The sequence below is a fragment of the Nuphar pumila genome, chromosome 16, assembly GCF_984573655.1.
Source record: "Nuphar pumila chromosome 16, dmNupPumi1.hap1.1, whole genome shotgun sequence".
Taxonomy (NCBI): domain Eukaryota; kingdom Viridiplantae; phylum Streptophyta; class Magnoliopsida; order Nymphaeales; family Nymphaeaceae; genus Nuphar; species Nuphar pumila.
Genome location: NC_143264.1, coordinates 11,966,262 through 11,979,717, shown reverse-complemented (window position 1 = coordinate 11,979,717; position 13,456 = coordinate 11,966,262). Strand labels below are relative to the sequence as shown.

The following is a 13,456-nucleotide window of genomic DNA, read 5'->3' as shown; positions in this document are numbered from 1 at the left end:
GACATAGGCATTTTATCACAATTCATGCTTGGAAACTAATGTATTTTCTTTCGAAACAAAGAATGGCTATTAAAAGCTATATATATATATATATATATATATATATATATATATATATATATATATATATATATAAAAGAGAGAGAGATATTTTAATAATGATTTCTCACCACGTATCAGTTTGAGGGCAGAAGAGGCTTGATTATCCAGTAACCCAGGAACATAAGTATAACCCATGCAATCGACGCCCATGCAAGGCAGGAAAGTTTTAATCGTCCCGAGAGCACATCCAGTAGTTGGCGAAAGTGGTCGGTCCAATCCACATTCTCCGCCCCCGACACAATAATCGTAATAAAGATAGAGAGAAGAAAGCCAGCAATTGCAATAACAACGAACAAGAGTGTAGTGACAGGGCTGTTGGTAAAGGCGGTGATGAGATTGGTGCCTCCTAGTGTTAGGACGGTCGTAAATAAACTTAATCCTAATGGCAAGACCTCCATGAAACGTCTTAACGCAGCAGCTTCCTGCTCCTCCTGATTGGCCGACCCAGCTTCGAGATCCCGATTCTCCGCCGGCATCGTTTGATGGTTAATGACGAGAAGGGTCACGACCTTTTAGAGAATGGCGAATGTATTCCTGTACATGTACATGAAACCCAGTCAGACCTGGATCTAAAAAGCACACCCAACTTAATAAGCACAAGAATCAACTCCATGGGAAGCTTCTACTTAATAAGAACAATCACATGAAAATTAAGCATAGAAGAATTAAAGTGCATATTTACACATGAATGCTTATTAGAAAAACAATAAAACTTAAACCATGTACCGACTAAACTCGACAGAAGAATGACTGAACAAGCCGTTTAATTCGGCCATGAGTAATAAAAAAAAACAATTACGCGAGAAAACAAAGAAAATACTAATTATCTCTGATTGATGTTCGTCGACACACAGCAATAGGCAGAATGCTTTGAGACGTTGGTTACATCTGTATTGAGTCACTATATACAGCCGGTATAGAGAAGTTGAGGAAGAGAGGAGGTGGCGATTTTTCATTTTTCATTTTTCGGGCATAACTCTTGGACCCTTCAGCAAAGCCCGTCTGTAAGAATTTTGAAATAAAAAATATTCTCCGGTTCAGATCTTAACTAGGTGTATTGCGTTGAGAAATGAATGGGTTGGATTATGTTCATTTGTAAGCATGCTCTTCCGATCAAAATTGCAATCTTTAAGCGAAGAGCTACTTTTCCAAGAAATCTACTAAAGTACGTTCTAGTTGCATTTGTACCCTCTGTAACCAATATCACGAGATTTATAAAAATCTCATGATAATATTGCGAGAAATTGCCTGAAAGTTTGAAACGGCAATTTCTCACGACAGTGACAAATATAGTGATATTTACCATTTTAGCAGATGTCACACTTTGAGTGTGCCTTTTCACGTGGCTGCTCTCCATCTCTTGTTAGGACCCCAAGCTGATGGGCCGTCAGCCAACGATGTTGGGCGATCAGGTACAACGGCACAATCAAAGCATAAAATGTGATTGTACCTGATCTGATTTTGTTTTGAAAATCCTCAAGGAAGGAGGTGCCATGAATTTAGTTAGGGATGTCAATGGATCCGATATGCAACTGATTTTGTTTTCATTTAATGAGATTTGGAAATCCAAAATCATAGTTGATAACAATGGAATGTCGATATGGTTTTAACTTTTTTCTACTACCAATATCTAAATTAATTTGATATGTTTGCAAACCTGATTACATGTAAAAAGGTTTATTTGGGATGAGCTTTTCATCATCCATGCCCAAATCCGAACCTGAATCCATTTAGACAATATCTAATCTAATAGAAATAATTCTTACCACATTCATCTTGACCCTCCCTCTTCCCAATGGACTCCAAGCGTGTCATCCGTGTTAAAACCCGACCCTTTGACACCCCTAATTAATTTATATGTCAAAAGTTGCAACACATTATAATGTTAGCATCAAACCCATGTACTTCCATTATGATCACCATCCATCTTGACAATGATCACCATCCAAGGTTCCTCAGACCTGATCCAGCCTCCTTTCTCATGGGGACACGCACTTTTTTACTCAAAAAAGTAGTTTTCGTATCAAAATCCAGACATGCCGCTCATTTCTTAGCGGAAGTCATCTGATTGGCCATCAAATCATAAAACAATAATTCACAATAAATCATAAAACCACGTGGCATGATCATTTGCTGCTCATGATCAGTCAAGGTTTCCTTGGTTGTTGGCAGGATGCCCCGGATCGAGTGCAAGACACAAAATTTATGCATTGCCTGTCTCCAAGATGGAGGGTGATCAGTTGCTTAATGCACAAATATTGGTGCAACCATATTGCGCACCTGATCTTTTCACCCATTCATACACAGGACAAGTGGACCAATTGATCTCCATCACCTAAGGGCATGTTTGATTGCACGTTGTGCGGGAAGCTATGGATGTGCATCTTACTATCAAACAGTGAACACAGTGTTCCGCACATCGGTGGGACATGTGGAATGCTGTTTTTTTTTTTAAATGACCAACCCCCTCCCTGGAAGGGTGAGGATGGTACAATTTTTGAAAAAAAAAAACCTTGTCTAGGACAAACTGAACAATATGTCCTAGACAGGACCTTTGTCCTGGGCTAATTGCTCTGTCCTAACCAAGACAGGGAGTCAAACACGCCCTCATTTTGGACTGGTGGTGATTTCAAAACACAAAAAATTTGGATTTTTTCAAACCATCTGGTTTGTCGTCAACAATTAATCTTCATTTCCTTGTCAAATCAACACAAATTGTGTTGGTTTCCTTCCTTTCTTCGGGCATAACTCTTGGACCCTTCAGCAAAGCCGTCTGTAAGCATTTTGAAATAAAAAATATTCTCCGGTTCAGATCTTAACTAGGTGTATTGCGTTGAGAAATGAATGGGTTGGATTATGTTCATTTGTAAGCATGTTCTTCCGATCAAAATTGCAATCTTTAAGCGAAGAGCAACTTTTCCAAGAAATCTACTTAGTACTAAGTACGTTCTAGTTGCATTTGCACCCTCTGTAAACAATATCACGAGATTTATAAAAATCTCATGATAATATTGCGAAAAATTATACCACCTCTATATATAAATCGGACCTTGTGGGTCTGACCTGGATTGTTAATCAGTCTTTCTTTATCACCAAAATCAGATCCTACTAGGTTCAATTATGATCACCTAAATACCGACTGCATCCGTTTCGGATCCAGCCAATTGGGTATTGAATAATATGTTCCGAGACTACAGTTATTCGGTATTGAATATCACCAATTGGGTATTGAATATCACCAAAATGAAAGCAACATGCCATCACCAAAAATGACAAAAAGCACAAAGATTTGGCACATTTTTTTTAGTGGTATTTAGGACTGGGATTTAAAAAAAAAAAATTAACTGTTTCGGGACTGGGATTTAAAAAATACATGAGCCCACCACATTTTTGCGGAGAGTATATGATGGGAGCACAACAAATTGCCTGCAACAGGATTCAATCCTGATTGTATGTATGTCATCTGTTACAAATAAATTTCACCTGATTAGCAATGATAATAATAAAAAAGACAGGAAACCATTTACAGGGGCAGGTGACATTCAGTTAAAAGTAGGCTGGTGCACATAACAATTGAAGCCTGTGTCAACATGAAACGTGGATATTAGTGTGTTTCATCAGTCACAGGACACAATACAAAAGCAACAGAAAAGTAAAACCAAATGTATATGAGAAATAGTCAATCAAGGTTAAAAACATCATAAATAATATCAACTTCAACAGACAAGAAATAGAGAAATCAATGAATAGCAGCAAAAGATAGCCCTGAAAACACAAAGCAAGGATGGTAACATTCAAAAGTTCAAGTGCACCTTACCTGTAAAACAACATATAAGGCAAGCAATCCTTTCTGCTTTCCTAAGAAGCATACAATTTGGTCAACATTAATCGATTGATATCATCTCTACCGTCTCTTGTCATTAACCAATTTTCAAGCAACTGAGCAAAAGGCAACCGCTACAAAATTCTCTGAGTAAACGGAGACCAACCATGATCACTTATAGCCAGTCTGCAACAACACATATCACATCAGACTCTGATTATGAATCATGGGCACTAACAAGAAACACTAATCTATCGTACTTGTGAACACAGAAAGAAACTTGGATCATAGAAACAGGTAAAATTATCTCGAAAAAAAGGGAACAAAAATTCGGGGGTTAGTTTCCATAGCAGATACAATGAAAGGAATTTATGGTCATTTAATCAAAACTATTTAATTTTGAAAAAAAAGAGAAAAAATTAACAGCAAGCAAATCTTCTAAGGAAGAAACATTCACCACAAAGAGAGAGAGAGAGAGAGAGAGAGAGAGAGAGAGAGAGTAATACAGCGCCATGGATCTGATCACCAGACCAGAGAACCATTACAGCAATTTTCCAAATAAATCAATGAAAATCCGAAAAAAAAAATCTACCGCAAGTACATTCAAAGGAATCTCCTCTTCACTTTATTCAAAATACTTAGTAAAAACAAAATTAACAACAAGCTTTCGTCTTACGCAGAAACATTCACACCAAAAGAATTAGCGTACGAAAACACAGAAAAAAAAACTTAATATTAAAAAAAACTCAACACAGGCTTCACAAAATCCTACACAACTCCAAAAAAAAAAAGAAAAAAAATCATCACTTCAATGTGAACATCCTATCCAAGAAAAACCCCAATAACGAAACCAAGCAAGAAAACCCACCAAACACTAAAATCTACAAAAGAAAAAAGAAAGCAAAAACCAACAATTCTCAGAGAGACAACGCGATCTCCTCCACTAACAAACAAACCCAAGTTCAGAGAAAAAAAAAACGCAGCAGCAGAAGACACTCAGCCGGCAAAAAAAAATCAAAAAAATCAAACAGAAACCGAACACTCGATTCCTACAAGAAACGAAAGAGAAACAAACATCAGCAACGAGTCCACCAAGCCACTCACTCGGAAAACCCCTAAGATCGAGAAAAACCAGAAACATCGCAAATATTCGAGTTTGAGGAGAAATTCGAGAACAATAAGAGAACAATACAAAGCAAACGAATCCGTAAGCCCACTATATATACGAAGTTCCGTGTGGGGGGAAGGCGTGAAATACATAAGCCCACTATATATACGAAGTTCCGTGTGGGAGGAAGGCGTGAAATACATAAGCCCACTATATATACGAAGTTCCGTGTGGGAGGAAGGCGTGAAATACATAAGCCCACTATATATACGAAGTTCCGTGTGGGAGGAAGGCGTGAAATACATAAGCCCACTATATATATACGAAGTTCCGTGTGGGAGGAAGGCGTGAAATACATAAGCGCTTGTTTGAAATCTTATCCATGCTTCAAATTCTTTTAACCACACCTTATTTGTATTTGTACTTAATTGGGTGTGTTTGAATGTGAATGCTTGACCTCACGTATTTAATAAACCCCGACTAGGTCTGTGCGATCAACCAATTTCAATACGCGAAAAATACCTGGTTTGCTAAGAAGACGTTGGGTTTCTTGAAGAGAAAAAAATGAAAAAAATAATCAGAACACAGACCCCAGAATCGAAGGATCGAAGTGGAATAGAACAAGAAAAAAAAAAAAATCATGAAATTCCATCAAACAGGGGAAATTAGAGATCATTAGCTTGATGATCCTTCGAGGGAGATTGGTGTTGGCCATCTCCTTGAGGTTTGGGAGAGAGAGAGAGAAAGGGGTCTCAATCTTCAACTCTGCCGACAGACTTGGCGGAGGGCTCCCGTCCTCTGCCTCCTCATGCCCGGCCACTTAAAATCAAAGAACAAGCCATCGGCTCCACATAAACGAAAGAAGGAACACAAGCCACAGAGAGAGAGAGAGAGTCTTTTTGGGGTCCGATCGGCTCCCCAAAAATGAGAGAACACTCAGAGAGAGTCTTTTCGGCTGCCCTCCACCGCAGGCGCCACCCTTACATTTAGAGAGAGCAGCTTCCTCCTCCTGCTGCGGATTGGGATTGGCCGACCCAGCTTCGAGATCCCGATTCTCCGCCGGCATCCTTTGATGGTTAATGACGAGAAGGGTCACGACCTTTTAGAGACCAGAGACCAGAAAAAAAGTGGCAGGTGGTGGCGACTGCTTTGAAGCTCTGAGAGGTTACAAGGAAAAGACGCGAATTCACGGTCACCTCCCTGCACCATGAACCAGGAACGACCGTGGCCTAATTTCAACGAAAGAAAAAGCAAAGCGAAAGAGAGAGATAGGTTGCTTAGCTCTATCGTTAGTCCGTGGGAATCTGGGCCCGACCCGGGCGGGTTTCGTCCCGGTAGCTAACGGCCTGAACCTGCTCATTTACCCTTGGGAGCGGGAAGCTGAGATCTTTTTTTGTCTCGCACGTATTCAAGCGGGAGGAAGCTCCCACGAAGCTTCGAGTGGGGAGTCCTTCACGTCCCGTTCTGTATCCTTCGAGGAGAGAGAGAGAGAGAGAGAGATTGCCTTTCTGTATCCTTCACGTCCCGTTCTGAGAGCAAAAAGGAGATCCGAGTGGGGAGTCCGAGGGACAGACTAGGTGTGCGTGTGGGTGGTAGTCAAAACTCAAATGCAGGCGAGTAGTACTACTACTCTAGCGCTCTACTTCTGTGTGCTCCTGTGGTGTGGTGCGTACCTTAGCTTTCCTTTTGCTTTGGCCCAATTCCATTCTCTGTCTTATCCCTTCTTTTTGTCGTAGAGCAATCATCCAACCCATCAATCCATTTCCATCCTTTCTGAATTAGCTAAGTAGCCCCTCCCCCATGCATTATTCAATCAAAGAGGTTAACCACTAATAATTTGCAAACGCGACGCAATCCCTCCCTCCATGTTAAACCCTCTCAATTCACTCTCTTTATATCTAAGCTCAGTTCTTAGATCTCACGAACCTCACCCATAAAAAGTGAGAAGGAAAAAGGAAATAGCAAAAAAGAAGAAGGAAACATTATAATAGTATCTCGATTTTCTCATCTGCAGCCACATTCTTCTTCCCGTTATTCATCTGGGGGAGGAGGGAAAACCAGAAAAAAAAAGATGGTGGTCGTCTTCTGCTAAGGCTATCATCCATTCTTCACGCAGGGAGGTAAGATTCAGAAAAAAATAAAAGGTAGCCGTCATCTGTTAAGACCATTGCTGTAGAAAGAAGATAGGAGAAGAAGAAGAAGAAGAATGAGGAAGCTTTTCTTACCCATTTGCTTATACCTCATTCTCGCCCTTCTTGTGGGAGGCGCCACTTCGGCCGGGAAGCAAACCTACATAGTCCACACCGAAAAATCCCAGATTCCGGCGAGCTTTGCCAGCCATCAGGCGTGGTACGAGTCGACGTTGGAGTCCGTACGGGAGTCGGCGCCGGAGGAGAGCGAGAGCGGTAGCGGCATCATCTACACCTACTCCACCGTCCTCCACGGCTTCTCCGCCCGCCTGATGCCGTCGGAGGCGGAGTCCCTCCGCGGGAGGCACGGCGTCCTCGCGGTGCTCCCCGAGCAGGTCTACCACCTCCACACGACCCGGACGCCGGAGTTCCTCGGCCTCGAGAACGCCAACGGCCTTTTCCCGCAGTCCGGAGACTCGAGCGACGTGGTGATCGGCGTGCTGGACACCGGCGTCTGGCCAGAGAGCAAGTGCTACGACGATGCCGGCTTCGGCCCGGCTCCGGCCTCCTGGAAGGGCGAGTGCACGGCCGGAAGGGACTTCAACGTGAGCAACTGCAACCGGAAGCTCATCGGCGCCCAGTTCTTCTGCGCCGGGTACGAGGCGGCGCTCGGCCCGATTGACGACGGGAAGGAGTCGCGGTCGCCGCGGGACGGTGACGGCCACGGCACCCACACGTCCAGCACCGCCGGCGGCTCGTTCGTGCCCGGCGCGAGCCTCTTCGGCTACGCCACCGGCACCGCCCGCGGGATGGCCCCCCGCGCCCGGGTCGCCACCTACAAGGTCTGCTGGCTCGGCGGCTGCTTCAGCTCGGACATCCTCCGAGCCATGGAGAAGGCCATCGACGACGGCGTGAACGTGCTCTCCCTCTCCATCGGCGGCGGCGTGAGCGACTACTACCGCGACAGCGTCGCCATCGGCGCCTTCACCGCCATGGAACGCGGCGTCTTCGTCTCGTGCTCCGCCGGGAACGCCGGCCCCTCCCCCTCCAGCCTCTCCAACGTCGCCCCTTGGATCATGACCGTCGGCGCCGGCACGATCGACCGCGACTTCCCGGCGTACGCCGTCCTCGGCAACGGTAAGAACTACTCCGGCGTCTCTTTCTACAGCGGCAGGGACCTGCCGGAGACGGCGACGCTGCCGCTCGTCTACGCCAGCAACACGACGAGCGGGAACCTCTGCTTCCAGGGAACGCTCGTGCCGGAAAAGGTCGCCGGGAAGATCGTCTTCTGCGACCGCGGGATCAACGCCAGGGTGCAGAAGGGCGCCGGCGTCAAGGCCGCCGGCAGCGCCGGGATGATCCTAGGCAACACGGCCGTCAACGGCGAGGAGCTCGTCGCCGACGCGCACCTCCTACCGGCGACGGCCGTCGGCCAGGGGAACGGCGACGAGATCCGGAGATACCTCTCCTCCGACCCGAACCCGACGGCGACGATCGTCATCGCGGGCACGAAGGTCGGGATCGAACCGTCGCCGGTCGTCGCCGCGTTCTCCTCACGCGGGCCCAACTCGATCACGCCGGAGATCCTCAAGCCGGACGTGGTCGCGCCCGGTGTGAATATCCTCGCGGGCTGGTCGCGGTCCCTGGGTCCCACGGGTCTTGCTGTCGACGACCGTCGGGTCGACTTCAACATCATTTCCGGCACGTCCATGTCCTGCCCGCACGTGAGCGGGCTAGCCGCGCTGCTCAAGGGCGCTATGCCCGACTGTTTTTTTTTTTTTTTTGCGCTTCTGTGAGGTACCTCATCATAAAAAAAAACATATGAAAATACAGAGATCAATAACATAACATTCCACCACGACAAGATCTTAACCGTCTACCCTGAAAATTCCACGGCCCAGATCTCGCGGGTCCCACCTCACAATCTTACACGCCCTTTTTACTCTTTTTTGAATTAAACAGTAAATGAAAGTGTGGTGTTCTTGAATTAACAATAAATGAAGGGTGGTGACGCGTCACGAAATCGATCCCCTTCTTGTAGTCGCTGCTTGCATATATAGAATTCCCAAAATTCCATGTGGGGGCCTACTATGACATGCTATTCCATGTGGGGGCCTACTATGACATGCTTAAGTGCCAATCACATGACAACATTCCAACATCGCCTTCTATTCGTTTGCTCTGTAATACATTCGAGTTCATTCGCGTTTCTTCCTTTCCTTCTCTTTTCCTTTTTCCTCAACTCCTCTCGGCGGAGCGCGGGGCTTTCTACAAAGATCAATGAGAGGTAATTAGTATTTTCTTTATTTTCTCGCGTAATTGTTTTTTTTTATTACTCATGGCCGAATTAAACGGCTTGTTCAGTCATTCTTCTGTCCAGTTTAGTCGGTACATGGCTATGTGACCACGTACGAAAAACTAATCAAGCTCAAGGCTCGGCCACTGTGACTTTAACTGTAGTCTCGGAACATATTATTGGCTGGATCCGAAACAGATGCAGTTGGATCTAGTAACAACTATGCAAGTTCATCCCATTTACTATAGATAAGAGTTTGATCCACATCTATTATTACAAGGCCTCAATCCCGCTATGAAGTCTAGTGGGGATTGTTTTCTCAAATCCATTTACACCAACACCGTTTGTTGTTGCTAATAAGTGCCTGGTTCAAAGAGCAAACTCGATCTGGATACTACTATTTCACATAAAAATTTTATAGAGTTTGGCTTTTCTTGATAGGCACGGATCCCAGTTAATATATAATCACGCACTGAAATCAGTTGAACAAAATATGGCGGTATTTAGGTGATCATAATGGAAGTACATGGGTTTGATGCTAACATTATAATGTGTTGCAACTTTTGACATATAAATTAATTAGGGGTGTCAAAGGGTCGGGTTTTTTTGTTGTTGTTGCCCAACCCATACCAAACCTTATAGGGCTAGGGTTTGGTGATAAATAATAAGGTCTGATTAGAATCTGGGTTGAACCCGAAGGGTCTGATTAATATAAGGAGCCGCGTATGGTTTGTGAAAATTAATTCATACTAACCCCGGGCCCAATCCGAGTTCTGACTAAGATTCACAATTTTCAATGTAAAAAGGTTAAAATATATTATTTTACCGGGTCTAGTTCATGTAATCTTTATAAGATTCGTCTATGGTTTCACTTATAGTGGGTCTGATTGGACCTGAGTCCAGATACCGTACCAGCATCTCAAATCAGGTCTGGGTCTGGTTCCACCTGAATTCGAACCAAACCCAATTGGTTGATATAAATGCAGAGACTACTGTTCACTGCTGGCCCATTCACTTAGTTACAGTTTGATTGTCAGCGCTTTCACCTGTATTGGATCTAGTAGGATCTGATTTAAGACTGATTAACAATCCATGTCAGACCCACAAGGTCCGACTTATATATAGAGGTGGTATAATTTATGAAATTCCATTCTAGATTGGGTCCAACAAGTTTCAATTTAAGATCCAAAATTTCTTGATGTAAAAAATATAAAATTTATTATTTTACCTCTTATGGACGGGTCTGGTTTATGTTATCCTCACATGACCCTCTTATGGTGAGCCCGATCCTAACTGGGTCTGGCGTAGTACCAGCACCATAGAATCAACCCGTTGACACCCCTACTAGTTTTTTTTTCTCATACTTAACATGTGGACCCCCCCCCCCCCCACCGACGGGGAGACATAGTCGCTCTCCGGCTGGACACCATAAGAAAAATGCCAATTAGCGACGGATTTTTCCCGTCATCACTTTGTGACGGATGTAGCGATGAATACTTATTCGTCTCTAAGATTTGTAATATTGACGAATGTAGCAACGGAAAACGTCCGTCGCTACATCCGTCGCTAAGTAGCGGCGGATTAGAGACGACCCGTTTTTATTGCAACACACGCGAGGATTAGCGATAGATAGTTTTTTGTCGCCACTTAGCGACGAAATTAGCGACCGAAATATTCTGTCGCTACGGGGTCATATAAATTTACAATGGAGTTGCGACGGAATTAAGCTGTCGCCAAATCCGTCGCTACTTTTCACGTAAATCCTTAATCGGAGCCCCTTTTCCTCTTTCCTGTTTCGTCTCTCCCGCCCGGTCGACGCAACCCTCCATCGCCCGACGCCATCCTCCGCCGCCCGTTGCTCCCCAGCCCGACGCCCCCCGGTCCGCCGGCCACCGCCCGTCGCTCCCCGTTCCGCCGCACGGCCTGTCGACCCCCGGTCCGTCACCCCCCACCCACCGCAGGTAAATCCCAATTTTTTTTTTACCTGCGACAGGGGGCGCCTGCCCTGCATTTTATTTTTTATGGCTGGGGGTGGCAACCACGTGCCGCTTTTTGTTTTTTCAGGCAGGGGGTCGACCCCCTGCCTCGTTTGTTTTTTTCGGCAGGGGGTTGACCCCCTTGCCTCGTTGTTTAATTATTCGGGTAGGGGGTCGATCCCCCTGCCTCATTGTTTTATTCGGACAGGGGTCCCCCCCCCCCCTTTCCAGCAGGGGGTCGCCCTCTTGCCACTCGTACCGAGATGCCATCTCCACCAACCTGTCGAACCTCCGAATTTGCAAAGGTCCCACCATCCTCAGAATTTTAGGCTTTAATCCACGCTCATATAGCTTGCATTTTTTCTTCTCAATAGATACCAAAGCCTTCACAAATCTGGATAATGAATTGAACTTTACAGTGTAGGCCGCTACACTCATACTTCCTTGTTTGAGCTTTCTAAATTCTTCTTTCTCCATCCTCTCGATCCTGGGAAAGAATTGTATATAGAACTTATTCTTAAAGGTGATCCAGAAAACAAACTCTTCACTTTCCAAGACATCTCTGATGGATCGCCACTAGTACTCAGCATCCCCAATTAAGTTTTATGTCGCGACCCATGCTTTATGATCCTCTGAACACTGTATCGCATTCAGTGCTTTCTCTGCTTGCATTATCCATTTCTCTGCTGCTACTCCTCCAGGAGTTCCGTCGAACGTGGGCACTCTCATATTTTTGAACTTCTCAACCCAAGAATTGCTTCCTGACGCTACCTGGTTTTAACTTTGATGCAGTGAATTTTCTAATAGCTCATACAAAATTCTTTCTGTGGTATAGCTGGGAGGCACACCACTATCAACTGTAGCACGTTCGTGTCGAGGTGAAACTGGTGAAGCACCTCCACCTTCTGCTCCCATGCTCCTTGGAGGTAGACTGTCTGATGCGTGTGGAGACACAGGACCAATGGGGCTTGCATCACTTCTCCTTGCAGAGCCCTCATTCATATGCCTTGCTTGAGAAGGGACTGCTTGTCTATTGCTTACTTGACAACCTCTTGACTGATACAATGTTCCCTGATGAGTCCTTATACTGCAATATGAATAAAGTGATTACTAAAGTTTATGTTTGCTTCCTTATTAACATTCACACAGGTTTGCACATTTGTCGTAAGAACTTACTATTTATTAATAAAAACAACATTTTTACAACTTTTCACGGGTTCTTTCGTAATACAACCCATTACTTACTGCTATCACTAGATTAACATAGGCCTTTATTACATGATTTAAATAAAAACAAACACTAAGGTGTTAGGGTATGAGGGGTGTAAGTAGGTTCTTCTTCTTCCTCAGAGTCTAAAGGAACCCTAACTGGTGTTGGTACTGTCATGTTGTTAAAAGCATGTAAGTATGCGTGCCTATTCATATGTCCTCTGCCTCTCCTCAGTAAGGTCATTCCTCGAAGAGGTTGCACTGGTTCTCTTAGTTGTTCATTCTCTACGACATTAGTGCCCCTACCTTGTTGCATCATCGACCCTTAAACACCCTCATGACCGGATGCACCGGGTTGCTCCTAACTTCTCCCACGGGTGGTAGCGTTGCTCGATCGTGCCCTATATTGGCCAAAACGAGGCCTACCGCAACCCGAGCAACATGCTGCAACTCCCCTTCCACCTCGATTTGCCAGTGAACCCCTCCGGACGTACCTGTATAGAGGACATCCTCGTGACCCTGGCGATTCTCCAACGGATGGTTGGGATGATGCTACCTCTTCCTCTCAATCATTGTACCCCCAGTTGTTGATTATGACTGAAACTAGGGCTGGAGAAAGAACGGGAGGTGCCATACTCCTCATTTCCCTAGTGACGTCCAACATGGCCGTCACGAAGAGCGAAAAGATGACAACCATCTGATCCGTCTGGATCACTTCAGAATGCCTCTGCCTCCCAGAGCTCCTACCGCCTCTACGGTCGCTCTCATTGCCACTATTATTGTTAGTATCCATTCCTGCTAATAAGAGGCACT

At 45.0% G+C, this 13,456-nt stretch overlaps 1 long non-coding RNA gene and 1 pseudogene across 2 annotated transcripts; one reads left to right on the top strand and one right to left on the bottom strand.

Annotated features, from left to right (window-relative positions):
• Positions 1-205: 205 nt before the first annotated feature.
• On the bottom strand, positions 206-6,326 carry LOC149812933 (uncharacterized). The gene is made up of 3 exons (XR_016428374.1): positions 6,018-6,326; positions 3,920-4,111; positions 206-3,565 (listed from the first exon to the last, which is right to left on the bottom strand). It is a non-coding gene; the product is annotated as an uncharacterized LOC149812933 (long non-coding RNA).
• Positions 6,327-6,515: 189 nt separating this feature from the next.
• Positions 6,516-11,343, top strand: LOC149812932 (subtilisin-like protease SBT1.7 pseudogene; annotated as a pseudogene). The gene has a single exon (XR_016428373.1). The product of XR_016428373.1 is annotated as a subtilisin-like protease SBT1.7 pseudogene (transcript).
• Positions 11,344-13,456: the final 2,113 nt, after the last annotated feature.